General features: G+C 55.9%; 1 long non-coding RNA gene across 4 annotated transcripts; it reads left to right on the top strand.

The window, feature by feature from the left end:
• The first annotated feature begins 319 nt into the window (after nt 1–319).
• Nucleotides 320–7,707, top strand: LOC123286262 (uncharacterized). 4 transcript variants are annotated; one of them, XR_011504219.1, is made up of 4 exons: nt 320–1,317; nt 3,087–3,214; nt 3,579–3,747; nt 5,664–7,679. It is a non-coding gene; the product is annotated as an uncharacterized lncRNA (long non-coding RNA). The 4 variants fall into 4 exon arrangements; XR_006528519.2 differs by lacking the exons at nt 3,087–3,214; nt 3,579–3,747 and having other exon boundaries at nt 5,664–5,791; nt 7,164–7,707; XR_011504217.1 differs by lacking the exons at nt 3,087–3,214; nt 3,579–3,747 and having other exon boundaries at nt 5,664–5,791; nt 6,483–7,679.
• The last annotated feature ends 4,504 nt before the right edge of the window (nt 7,708–12,211 follow it).

The raw sequence follows: 12,211 nt of genomic DNA, 5'->3' as shown, positions 1-12,211 counted from the left end.
TTAAAGAAAACACCTCAAGTGGCCCGGACGGTGGGTGCTGGCCTAGGCCCCAAGGCCTCCAGGAGGGTGGAAGCCGCTCTGCATAAGACAAATGAGGCAATCTGGATTTTAGTCCCAAAAAAGGGAAGGGAGAGAGAGGAGCCCCTGAGACGGGGTGGGGCGGGGGTTGGTGGCAAGGAGGAGCCCCCTGAGACGGGTGAGAGGTGAAGGGAGGAGCCAGAACCCCGACAGGGGGGAGGGGCTGGGTGGCAAGAGGAAGGGCTCCAAGCGGGACTTTGCGCTGCTCCGAGAGGCGTCTCACCAGGGCGGAGTGCAGAGACGCACTGAGACTTAGTGTGAGGGGCAGGGGGCCCCACTCTTGGGCAGTGGGCACACTTGGGCAGGACCGGGAGCCTCCACAGGCCTTGGAGCTGGGAGGGCCCGGCCGAGGTGACCCGGCCTTCCAGGGAGGCCTACTTGGCATCTACTCACCCCTAAACAAAGGCAGGGGCATGGTGCCCTTGGCTTGGTGAGGAGGAAGGAGTTGCAGCCTCACCGGCCACAGCTAGACTTTCCTGATGTAGGAACCCTTGGCGGAAGTGAGCCCCGGCCTCAGCTCCTGCATGGCTCTGCTGTTTCCAGAGGGGAGAAGAGGGGACCAGTGGGAAACAGGGGGTTTTCCCAGGCCCTTGCCAGCTGGGTCCTGCTTCCTCCTCAAAACCAGCCACCAGACCAGCACAGCTGCTGCTGGCCCCAAAGAACCTCGCTGCAAGGGCTGGCGGAGCCTCCCAGTCAAAAATAACCTGCAGCTGCTGCACGGGGACAGAGCCCAGGGGCACCACCCAGGGAAGGCGGCCCTGCCCCCCACGCCCCCAGTCCGGTGCCTAGGGGAGCCCTTGGAAGGCAGTGAGCCCGAGAGATTCCAGTACGGTTACTGCTCTCAGTTAAACCCTGCAACAGCTCTGAGGTTGGCGCCATTACTATCATCATTTCACAAAGGAGGAGGCATAGCACAGAGAGGTTAACCAACCAGCACACATTACCCAGCTGGGAGAACTTGGAAAGTCAGCTGCCCGAGACGTTGCCTTTCCCTCCTTCACAGCTAGGAAAGCAGTGAGGGGTTGAACACCGTTCCGTCTTTTACTTGAGCAAGTCACTTCTTAGCCTCATTCTCCTCACCTGTAAAGACAGGTAAGGGGCCCAGGAGAGGGAGGTGGAAGCTGCCAACCCTCGTGAAGCCTAGGCCCAGAACTGTCCCCTCTGCTGTACGCTACTGGTCAAAGCAGCCACGGGCCAGTCCAGACTCAAGAAGAGGAGAAAGAGACCCCGCCTCTCAAGGTAGGTGTAATTGTTGCCATTTTGTAGATTAATAGATTGAGGCTCAGAGAGGTAAAGCGTCCAGGGTCTTAGAACTTGTGGGACAGAACCAAGCATCACATCCAGGACTGTAGCCTGGTTTGTCTGGTTCTAAAGTCTGGACTCTTCCACGCCGCCACATGCCGGCCTCGACGCGTGCCGTGGCAGAGCCCTGGGTCAGGACTGAGGGCCAACTTCAGCTTCCCAGCCAGCGGTTCCCAGCCTGGCCTGCACCCTCACCCGGACAACTCTAGAATCACGATGCCCTGGCTCTGCTCCCAGGGGTTCGGCTTTAATTGGTCTGAAGTGGAGCCTGGACGCTGGGAATTTTTCAAGTGCTCGGGTGATTTCATTCCAGCCAAGGGCTGAGGACACTGTTTCAACCCAAGGGGCTCCCTCCCTGCCTGCGGCCCGCCTGGAGGGCCTTCCCCTGGGCGGTCCTTCCCCACCCCGAGAATGTGGTTCCAGCCGGGGCCCATCCCTCCCTCCAAGTCCGTAGGGGAGAGGAGACTGTCACTTGGTCAGCAGGTTTCCCTGATGGCAGAGTCTCCCGTCCCTGTGCAGGGAGGGGCTAGAACAGGTGGCCCCACCAGAGCACATCCAAGTCCAGCTCTGCTGAGGGCTTGGGGATGAGGGTTCGAATCCCAGCTCTGCCACTAACTAGTTGAGGCTTCTTTGATCCACACCATGCAGTTAATAAGGACTGTCCTGCCTACTTTACAGACGGTTTTCAAGGCTCCAAAGAGGGAATGAATACAAAAACGCCTTGTAAAGAAGTACAGGGCTTTTGCGTGGAAAACTACAAAACATCATTGAAAGCAATGGAAGAATTAAATCAATGAAAAGACATCCCGTGTTCGTGGATTGGAAGACAATATCGTTAAGATTTAAACTTGTTAATATTGTTAATACTGTGCAAATAGATCTACAGATTTGACACAACATTAGGTTTAAACAAATTCTCATAGCCGGAGAAACAGAAGGCCGCTGGACGGCTAATATAAGATGCACACTTTATTCACATTTTCACATCCCTGAGATCAGAGTGTTATCTTATAATTGAGAGTGTGTCATAGTTTAGTTGTCTTCTGGCCTCTCCAGCTGGGGCCCTCCCCATGGGGTCAAAGCGATGAGTCCTTGCAGAGTCACCCCCTCCATTTCTAGGGACCCCCCCTGGGCTTTCTCCCAGGGTCTGTCCCCCTGGGGTCCACCCGGTTTGCATATCCCAAGGGACAGCTGTTTGTGGGGGATGCTGTGTGGGCATGGGCAGGCTGGGCCGACCAGGTGAGTGCCCGCCTGCATGTGTCCTCGTGGTAAGCAGATGGGGGGCAGGCAAGGGCTGGCTCACCCCACACCGTCATGTTTTGGTGCGTAACTCCAAGGAGGCCAAAAATTCTAAATTTGAACCTGGCCTTCCAGGCTCTTGTGAAGGCATAGTTTGTCAAGGCAGGAGGCTGGAACATATTTCAATAGTTTGTGAGGTTGGTTTATAACTTTTAAATATTTAGACATAGAGTGTGTGGGTCTCTGATTGCCCCAGGCCCTGACAGTGTTAGGTGAGGTCTGCAGACTCCCGTCCTCTGAAAACACCAGCCCTGGAACTGGTCCAGCCTGTCCCCTTTCCTGGAACTCCCTCCCCAACTTGTCTGCCTCGCCAACTCCAGTTTTCCCCTGAAGACTCAGCTCAGATTCCCGACTCCCCCGGGGCAGACTCAGGCTCACAGGGACCTTTGTGCCTTCTTCCCTCCCAGCACCTGCTGGTAGCGCTGACTTGGCTGTGTGGAGCCTGGCTGACGGCGGGAGCCAGGAGGCTCTGACCTCGGCCGAGTGCTCCAAGAATTCCCAGACCCCAGCACGAGCGCTGCCCAAGGAAGCCTTGGTGAGCACAGGCATCACCCTGCAATTCAGTCGCCACCTTAGTCCAGTTGCTTAAGACATGCTCACTGCTCAAACCGTACTGGCACACGAATCACCCAGGCTCTTCTTCAAATGCAAGTTCTGGGGCTGGCCCAGTGGCACAGTGGTTAAATTTGTGTGCTCTGCTTTGGCGGCCCTGGGTTCGCCGGTTCAGATCCCGAGTGCAGACCTACACACCGCTTGTCAGTGGCAGACATCCCACGTATAAAGTAAGGGAACATGGGCATGGATGTTAGCTCAGGGCCAGTCTTCCTCAGAAAAAAAAAAATGCAGGTTCTAATTCTGTAGGTCGAGGATGTGGCCTGAGAGTCTGCATTTCCAACCAGCTCCCAGGTGATGCCGATACTGCTGGTTCAAGAACCACACTCAGGAGTGAGGCTGGAGATCTCATCAACTTCAGAGAGACAAGTTCAATAGACATGTTGTCTGCAGCCAATGCTTTCGGTGCAAACTGTGGATGATGCAATTCTGAAACCAGACTGCAGCTGCCCAAGGGTACTGTGGGAGACTCCTGAGCAAGCTCCTCACTGAGGAGAGAGTTCAGGGATTCAGGGAATCACACAAGGGGGCTTGGAACTCAGGCTGCAGTGCTGTCTCCAGAGTGCCCAGGCCTGCGCCTGGCTCTCGGGTTCCAGGCTCAGCACGGCCCGGCTCGCACAGTGTCCTTGAGCAAGACACCTTCTCTCTGGGCTTCTGCCCTCCTGGGTACTGTCTGCTGTGACAGCAAGAGAGGAAACACTTTCAAAAGAAAGAAGGCCTGGCCTAAGTAGCACTTCCTGCGTGTCAAACACTGTTCCCCACGCTTTCCCTGAGCCAGTGTGTTTACCCCACCTGGCGATGCTCAGAGGTGGGCACTAGTCTTCTTACTACCATCATACTGATGGGGAAACTGAGGCCCAGAGAGAGGAACTGCCCAGGGTCACGTGGTGCCGTAAGGCCCCTGGCAGCCTGGCTCCAAAGTCCCAGTACTTAACCAGCTTGTTACTGAGCCTCTCCAGTGTGAGGCTGGGTTAGGACAGTGAGGGGTGGAACCCTATCCACACTCAAGCCACAGCCCCGAGGCTCCTCTGCAGACACAGCCACAAACCTCTCTCAGATGTCCCTCTGGCTCTGGGGCCCTGGCCGCAGACAGGGCAGTACTGGAGAATGCCCCTGGGCTCCTCCCACCCCAATGGGCAGCCTCGGGCCTTGAGAGCAGGAGCTGGCGCAATGGTCCTGGATGGATGGGCCTTCTGCTAGGAAAGCTCCTACCCCCGGGTTTGGACTTTCTCCAGCCAATTCTCAGACACAGAGCCGTTTTCCTTGTTCTCTGATCTCCAGCTCAGTGCTTGGCGCACAGTAGGTCCTGAACCCACCTCGCCTCCACAGTTTCCTTTAGAAGAGCTGGGGTGCAGGGGCGATGCGTTTCCAGATCTTGCCACCAGAGGGCAGGCGAGCACAGCAGCTTGAGCACCATCCCACGGGAGCAGCAGAGAGAAGGTGGGGTGGGCGGGTCCCTGGGCGCCCAGGTCCAGGCCTGGGGACAGGGGAAGGCCAAGCGGAGCCAGCCTGGGACACCTTTGCACTTACCCTGGCGATTCCAGCCTGAGCAAGAACCTCCTTTTCTCTTCCTTCCCTTCCATTTCCCCTCCTTCTCTCCTCCCTTTCCACTCTCCTCTTCTAGGTTCCTGGGTTCGATTTTGATCTCATGTGACTTTGGGCCAGACACCTTGCTCTCTAAGCCTAGTCTCCTCATCTGTAAAATGGGACAGTAATGATAATATCCAGCTTTGTGCATTTCCCTCCCTGGGGATTTGGGATGCTCAGTGCAGGGCTACCCTTCCTTCAGCACCAGCCCTTCCCTGCTCTAAGTGAGGAGGTCCAGGCTGGGGCTGGGGCAGAATCAGGGCCCCCTTGCCATAAGTTGCTGCCTCATCAGGCCTCCTGCTCCATCCCTGGTGGTGGATATCTCAAGGCCCAGGTCTGTGGTGCTGTGGGGGGCTGGCTGGAGTGGACCGACTGGATGACCACTGGTTCTCCAGCCTGGAAGCTGCAGCCACCTGTGCTAGGATGCTCACAGGACATCAGCTGGGTCTGCTCTGGTCACGAGTAGATGAGCAGGCAGTAATGAAGGGATGGAGGAGTGAATGAAGGAGAGAGAGAAATTAATGCACTGCTTCAGAGCATCTGCAGCAAAGGGATGTTCATACCCACTGCCCGCAAAACCTTACGGCCTTGTTAAACCGTGTGGAGCCTCCACAAGGGTCCAAAAGGAGTCACTTGAAGGCCTGTGCCTCTTTTGAAGCTTCTTGCCCACTTGGGATCTCCCCACTGGCAGTGGCCCCAGGGGACCCTTGGCCCTGGTCTAGGCTGTCCTCGGGGGCGGGAGGTGAGGGTTCCTCTAACTGAAAGGGTTTGCTCTTTCATCCCAGCTCAGCTGCAGCACCAGCTGGCCCGCTTCAGAGGAAGTCACTGGCCAAGAGTCAACCAGTGGACCCAGAGATGCTCCAACCCCCAGGGAACTGAGGGCTGTGTGGCAACCCACTGTCAGACAGCAAAGGTGGGTCCAGTCGCCGGGTGACTCCTAAGCTCCCGCCCTCCCCTCCTGCGGGGAGGCCTCCAGAAAAAGGGTTTCCGGGCAGCTGGGAAATGCGATGCGTCATAACAGTGGGTTCTCGGTCCCCAGCCGAGCTCATGGCTTTCTTATAGCCAGGCCCATCTATCCTGGCACTGGGGCAACCTGTAGGGACTTGCCTGTTGCTGACCCAGATTTCCAGGCCACTTTGTCAACACCTCCAGGGCAGGGCAAAGCTTGGCTTCACAGAGGCCCAAACAGGATCCATGGCCAACATCACAGAAACTCCACCTGCTGTGGGAGGACACCTACCTGTCCCAGGTTAGCCCAGCTCCACATGAGCTCTGAGGGCTGCTATGGGCTGCCTGGTGTCTGCCTGGCTCGGCTCTTCCCCCACGAGGCTGTCCTCAGGGCAGCGAATGAAGAGCCAGTGTTCTTTCAATGAAGAGCCCCTCATTGGAAGGGGGTGGGAAGCATCTAACGGAGGAATTTAGAGGCATGGGCAACTTAAGTACCCGGGATGGAGGGTGCTGTGTGTGTGTTTGTTTCTTCTCTGTGGCTCTTCCACAGTCCAGGTGCCCTGGGATGACTCAGAGCCTCCCCATTGCTGCTGCAGCCCTACCCCCAACCCAGCACACCCAGGGCTCTCAGGACAGCTCATCTCATTGCCACACAGCCTAGAAAATTCGGCCTCTGGCTTGGTGCTCCATTTGCTGAGCCAAGAGGAGGCATGAATCACTGGTTTGTGTCAGAGAAGCTGCACGCTCAGGAGCTGCCAGCGGCGTCCGGAACCCACAGACCTTGGAGCCCGCAGAGCCACAGCCCCTGCCCCTCCAGCGGGGCTGTGCCTCCATTTCCCTCCCTGCTGACCTCCCCCTCGGCCATGAAGCCTGGCTGCTCTGGGTTCTTCTCTCGTCAGCCTGCACAAGTTCAAACAGCCCCACACAGTTAGCGCCCTCAAAGCAGGCCGGGGCTGACAGCCCGTGGCAGTCCCCAGCTATAAGAGGTTTATCAGGATGGTCCAGAATATGCACACAGTATCCTTTTTAGATTTTTCTTGGGTTACAAACTCCCAGTTAAAAGTCTTTGTAAAGAATTCCTAGACTCCCAAACATATCCCTGTGGATCCAGAGGGACCCCAGTTTGAGAAACTTTTGGGGAGTGGAAGTCGGGGGTCAGGAACTAGACTGGAGTCTGGTTTGCTGCCAGTTGTCCAAACGCTACCCTTCTCCAAGCCTCGTTTCCTAATCGAAGGCTCCTACAGCTCGGACTTCCTTGCCTCTCTGATTCCTTGGAGACATCCCAGGCCCTGTGGCTGGTCAGATACTGGGCTTCAGGCTTGTGGTTGTGCCTGCAGGTGCCACGTGGGAAGCCGGCCACAAGCGGAGCCTCTCTGAGCAAAGGCGAAGCCGCAGGGGTCGGGGCACGCCCAGGGCTGGGGGTCTCGCCTTACCTCTCTGCTACACGGTCATCTCTCGTTCTCCCTGCAGTCTGCACGTTGGTAGGCTAGTGGTTCAGAAAAGCTCTGCGTTTCCCTGTCAACGACTGGACGGGAATCTGGGCAGCACAGGGTGCTGGCCTCACAGGGAGGCCTGGCCTGGGCTGGCAGGTGGAGGGTCCACGTACCCAGGAGGAATGTCAGCTGGCTCCCCTTGGGCCCTAGCACGGAAGTCCCAGAAAATTCGAGAAGAACAAGATATACGGAAGAAGAAATTATCCTCAAGACTGCAACAGAGAAAGCCTGCCTGAGTTTCCAGCCCGCTGCACTGCAAAATTTGGCCTTGAGCCACCACGTCAACTCTCGCCTGAACTGCCAGCCTACCAGCCTGCCTTATCAATTCTGGACTTGCCGACCCCCACAATCATGTGAGAAGATTGCTTAAAATAAATCTCTTTCTCTGAGCCTCAGAGTCTCTGTTTCTCTGGAGAATCCGAATACAGTCTCTCACATATCCTTCCGATAAATTCACTTTAGCTTAAGTTAACCTAAGTTTTATTTCTTACAATCAAAAAACCCTGATATGATAGAATGAAAGATTTTTCTATTTTGATTGTTTTTTAAAAGGAGCTTTAAAAAGTGTGATCAGGCCAAAGGCTTATTCAAGCATGGGGACAGAAAAGGAGAAACACGAAGGCCGAAGCAGGGAACTTCCCTCCGTGCAGTCGGAGGAGCTTGGTAACGAACCTCGAGACTGTCCAGTTGGCAGAGCCACCCCATCAAGGAGACGGCTCTCTCCGCTGTAACAGCCTGATGCCGTTAACTATCCGAGTGGTCCAATACCCACGTCCCATTTTCACCAAGCGAACTTCTTCCTGGAAAGAAAAATGATGCACTGATTGTGCCTGTGCAAAAAATTGGTCCTTATAACATTCATTCCTCATTAGAAATTGATATGTTGACATTTCGTACATTAGTCACGTGAGCATAGTCAGTGTGAGTGCTTCCCTGAGAGATGGATGTGTCTTGGCAAGTTCGCAAGTCTAGTTCTGAGCCTGCAAGGCTGACATCCAGAGGCTCTGGTGGGCAAATCCATTAAGGTTCAGAGGACCAGGCCCTGCAGCCACCTTTCTGGGAGGGAGCATGCCTGTCTGCTCCCAGCGGGGCACTGCCCCTCCCTGACCTGCCTGCACTGGCCATTAGCTGAATGCTCCTTCACACTGTAGGCTAAGTTTAAGAATGGGCCTTGCGGAGGGTGCAGCATCATCCAGACGTGGGCTATGTGTCCTCCACACGGGCTGCCTCTCACTGCCATGGTGCAGTCAGAGATGCATCTTAACGGAACTCTGAATAAATCGGGTGTCCTCTGACAGCCTCCCCCCAGGGTCAGAACCCCTTGTCCCTGGGCTCCCCCAGGGAACGTCCGCATGTTTTTTATCCGTTTGCCATTGTCACCTCCTCTGCAGCAACATTCGCTGGAGCCTTTGGAGGGTCTGTCTTGTTTTCTTTCTGTTTATGACCCTGTGGCCCCTGGCCTCTCCTCCCCAACACAGGGCCAGGCCTTGCCTCCTCACCTGGGGCTGCAGCGCTGATGGCCCACCTTGTCCGGGAGCCATCATGGAGGGCTGCAGACAAACAGCAGCGCTCCAAAACAGAGCTCACCCTCAGCTCTGACCACAGGAGGTGCTGCCTCCACGCCTTGGCTCCTGGACACCACCTGCTGTGCCCACCAAGCCCCTCCCACACCCCACTCCCCCTCATCTCCTCTGACTCTCCGCCATTGGCTCCTGGGGTGCTGGGAGCTCTACTACTTACTGTCTCCCTCCACCCCCTCGGGCCTGCTCACCTGGGATTTCTGGACCCTACAGCCTGAAGTCTCCCCTCTGAGACCAGCCCTGCCCCATCACCTGCCTAGTCAAAGCCCCAGTCTATGCGTGTTTTGCCCTCGCCAGCCACCTGGAAGCTCTGCCCTCCACCCTGACTTCTTACTTCAGCCCTGTCTCTGCTTGAGTCAGAACCTTCGCTCCAAACCCCAACTCCAGTCCTGCCTCTGACCCCAGGGTTGGCCTCTGTCCCAGACAGGCCGAGGGGAGAGCGGTCGGAGCGCTGGAACGTGGGGTGATGGGAGATTGGCCCACGTGTTTATCACTGATGGTTCCCAAGCCCTGTAGAATGACAGGCCACAGAGACAAAGCAGACAAACAGCTAGTGAGAGTCCACGGACTGTTCGGAAGCAAATGGAGCCAAGGTAACTGATGAGCAGCATGGAAGTGACACCTAAGGACCTGCAGAGCTAGGTGACAGCGATAAGGGTCAAGTTCGCCCTGCAGGACTGCTATCCACTCTCGAAGCGCTTCGAGTTGGTGGAACCACAGAAGGCCGCACATTGAAAAGAGGAGAGTGGTGGAAAGTCTTTATTCAGAGAGTGGGACCCCCAATGGGTAGCCCCTCCATGCAGCCAGGAGATCATCCTCTCCTGTCCACAGGAGGCCACAGGAAGAGTCTCTGGAGAAACTGAGCCCAAAAGGCCCAGGTTTGGAGACGAGCTGGGAGGAAGAGAGAGAAAGTCAGAGCGGGAGTGAGATCAACCCGGGTGACCCAGGTCCTCCCTCCGTTCACTCCCCATAGTGGACACTGTCCGGCCTCCACCCAGATGCCCTGGGTCCCCTGGACTCTTTCTGGGTGCCCCTGCCGTGGCTTGTTCCTGCAGCTCACCTGGGAGCACCAGCCTTGGGCTCCTGAAGCCACATCATGGATACTCACTCAGACCCCCAGGGTGGCCCTCACCAGTGACTGGCTGGTGGCCATTATACCATAGCTGTCTACCCAGAAGCTTCCCTTCGAGTGATCCAAGCTGGGCTGAGTGTGGCCTGTCACTGCGTCTTGGATCTCGTGGTGCTGGAGTGGCCGCCTGCTCTCTACTGGTTTGAGAGCTATGGCTGCCAAGGCCATCGCCCCTGACCCCACATGCTTATCTCTTTATAAATGTCATTTCCTCTTCTCAAGGTCCACTCTCTCTTTAAAACTTGTGTTTCAGGGGCCAGCTCCATGGCCTAGTGGTTAAGTTCAGCATGCTCCGCTTCAGCGGCCTGGGTTCGCTTCCTGGGTGTGGACTTACACCACTCATCAGTGGCCATGTGGTGGCAGTGACCCACAGACAAAATAGAGGAAAACTGACACAGATGTTAGCTCAGGGAAATTCTTCCTCAAGCAAAAAAAAAAAAAAAAAAGGAAGATGGGCAACATATGTTAGCTCAGGGCAAATCTTCCTCAGCAAAATAAAATAAAGTAAAATAAAATAAAACTTGGGTTGCTTCTGACGGCAGCTAGAAGCCCAGCATCAGGATGACCTGTGTTGGCCCCTGCTCAACCCTGCAGTCCTGTCCCCATCATCTGTTGCTACCAGAACTCTTCTCTTTATGGCTTATCTTCTTCAGTAGACTGGCTCTCTGCTCTCTCCCTGTGTGTCCAGCTTGGCGCCACCTCCTTGCTCTCCCCATTCTGAAAAGCCTCTAGTGGCAGCCTGATCCACCTCCTGGGCCCAGCCCAGGCTCCCCAGCAAGATGGGCATATAGACAAGATGCCACCATACTTGCACAAGTAGCTTTTCTAGAAATATTTGTTGAGGGGAAGATATGTTTGGGGTTCTGCGAGAGCCATACCTTAGTTTTCCTGCTCCTCTGGGGACCTTTGACCCCAGTGCTCTCTGGTTCTGCTATGTTACCCAGATGGCACGCCTGCGCACGCCTATCCTCCACCCTGGAAGTCCACAATTCCTCTCCCTCCTCCATAATCCCTGCCCTCCCCCACCCTCACTCACAAGGGCTAGCTCCGCCCTTTAGGGGGTTTGGTTGTAAGGACTGACGGATGGGCCTGCTGGAGAAGGAGGCCCATGTCGGGAGGACCCACATCTGTTCCTCGTCGGGCACCCACTTGCTGCTCCCTGTCCACCTGGCACAGATTAAAATCTCTTCCCTTGGCTCAGCCTAGTGTCTGGTATAAGAGAAGATACAAATAATCACGTTTCCAAAGCACACTTCTAATCTTGCAGCTAACTTCTAGAAAGTCAGTGGGTGCAGTGAAAAGCTCTGGGGTCAGGCATTCAGGACCAGTTCCCCCACCTCTGTGTGGTCTCAGTTGGGTCAGTAACTTCTCTCTGCCTCTGTCACATCCTCACCCGGAAAGGGGGAGATGGCTTGCCCACGGGGTCGTTTTGATCGAAGGTAACACATACGTGCTAAGGCCCAGCATCCCCCCACTGAGGGGCCCTGGAACACGTCAGTGACTACCATTCTTGCCATACTCCTCCTGCCATGAAGGACAGCTACAATCCTGCAGGTGCCACCTTACTGGAATCGGCCCCCAGACAACCAGCCTTGGGGTTGGTATGCGGGGGGCTTCTCAATTTCAGACAATTGCCAGTGTCTCCATCATTGTCCTGTGTCCACTCCAAACATCAACTCTTTACTGTGGGGTGTCCTCAGGCAACTCTGGGAGCCCCTCTGGACCTCAGTTTCGTCCCCTGGAACCTTGGAGTCACAACAGTGTCGAGGACTCAGAGATCCTGGACAGGGAGGCTGTTCCTGCACAGGACAGGCTGGACAGCTGTGCCAGTGTCTGTTTGTACCAGCACTGGCGGCGTGGTGGGCTGGCCTCCAAGGATACTGGCGTTGTAACTCCACACGAAGGAAAGATGCTCAACTGGAGAAGTTTCCGGCACCCTGACAAGGCAGCTGGGAGACGGCCGGGCACTGCGGCCCCTCCGTCACTGACACGCAGCAGTGGCTGGTTCCATGAGAACCCTCTGCGCGGCATCCCGGCATCCTCTCCCAGGCCGGGACCAAAGGGCCAAAATCACTAAGAGGCCACAGGGTATAGCAGGCAACCCCACTCCACCTCTTCCCAGCTGGGAGACGTTGGGCAAGTTACTTAACCTCTCTGCACAATAAAACAAGCAATTCCTGCCT

This window comes from Equus asinus, chromosome 6, assembly GCF_041296235.1.
Source record: "Equus asinus isolate D_3611 breed Donkey chromosome 6, EquAss-T2T_v2, whole genome shotgun sequence".
NCBI lineage: Eukaryota > Metazoa > Chordata > Mammalia > Perissodactyla > Equidae > Equus > Equus asinus.
This window is presented reverse-complemented; position numbering and strand designations above follow the sequence as displayed.